Source organism: Octopus bimaculoides, chromosome 22 (genome assembly GCF_001194135.2).
Source record: "Octopus bimaculoides isolate UCB-OBI-ISO-001 chromosome 22, ASM119413v2, whole genome shotgun sequence".
NCBI lineage: Eukaryota > Metazoa > Mollusca > Cephalopoda > Octopoda > Octopodidae > Octopus > Octopus bimaculoides.
Genome location: NC_069002.1, coordinates 19748428 through 19749659, shown reverse-complemented (window position 1 = coordinate 19749659; position 1232 = coordinate 19748428).

Sequence of the window (1232 nt, the reverse complement as noted above, 5' to 3'; positions counted from 1 at the left end):
ATATACATATATATATATATGTGTGTGTGTGTGTGTGTGTGTTTCCCTATATGTATAATTATAGAGTCATATGTATACATACACAAACCCATAAATAAATACACACGCAAAAACGCAAAATATATAGACACACACAGATATATATTTTCTGCTTTCTTGGTATTTACGAGGTTACATCAAATGAAATTATCGCTTTCTTTTCAAGACAAAAGAACTCTTCATTGACATTCTATTATGAGATAATGCAATGTTCTCCAATATTTTAATGACGCTAATTAAATGATCTTTGTAAAAAATGAATCATTTTCCCATCATCTATCGAACACAAGCACGTGGGTTTAAAAATATATATGTGATTAAGTCTGTGTATATATGCATGAATATATGTGTCTATATGGGCATACGTGCGTGTCTGCTTGAGTGTTTGTGAGCGTGTGTGCGTGTGCGTATAATTAATATGCATATATAAATATATTTTGCTGAAGATATAGAAAATAGATAACGAAACTGACAAACAGATAGATAAAAAGGAAGAGGAAGATAGATAGATAGATAGATAGATAGATAGATAGATAGATAGATAGATAGATAGATAGATAGATAGATAGGCAGACATGTAGATAGATAAATAGATAGATAGATAGATAGATAGATAGATAGATAGATAGATAGATAGATAGATAGATAGAAAGAAAGAGATATATATAGAGAGAGACGGATAAATATCTTTTTAATATAGCCACACAGGGCTAAATACAGAAAATGGACAAATTACAATGTAAAGCTTTTCGCGGGGAAAAAAAGGAAGGGGGGGGCGATCAATAGGGATCGTGTATCACAGTCAATGTAAAAAAAATGGGGAACAGATTAGGTTTATCCGTGGAGAGAAAAGCCTACAGAAAAGACAACGGTCACCTCAGGCTTCTTTTTTTTAAGGTACATGAAAGTAAGTACCTTCTCTCTTTTTGTCTCTTTTTGTTACAAGTCTATGATTAAAATGGTGGCGTCTTTCATTCTTACCATTCTTGCCACATTTACCCATTTTTTATTGAAACTTTCATTCGACAACACTTTCCTCTCTATCCTCATCCTCCTTTTTAAGTGGTACTTGAAAAAGTTGACGAGAGACTGACCAGAGAGGAAAGTGTTTGCTTGTAGACCTTTCAAACGCGTCCACCACACGCATTCTTTTGCCATAGCTATCAGTGTTACAAAAACCGTTTTTCCTTCCT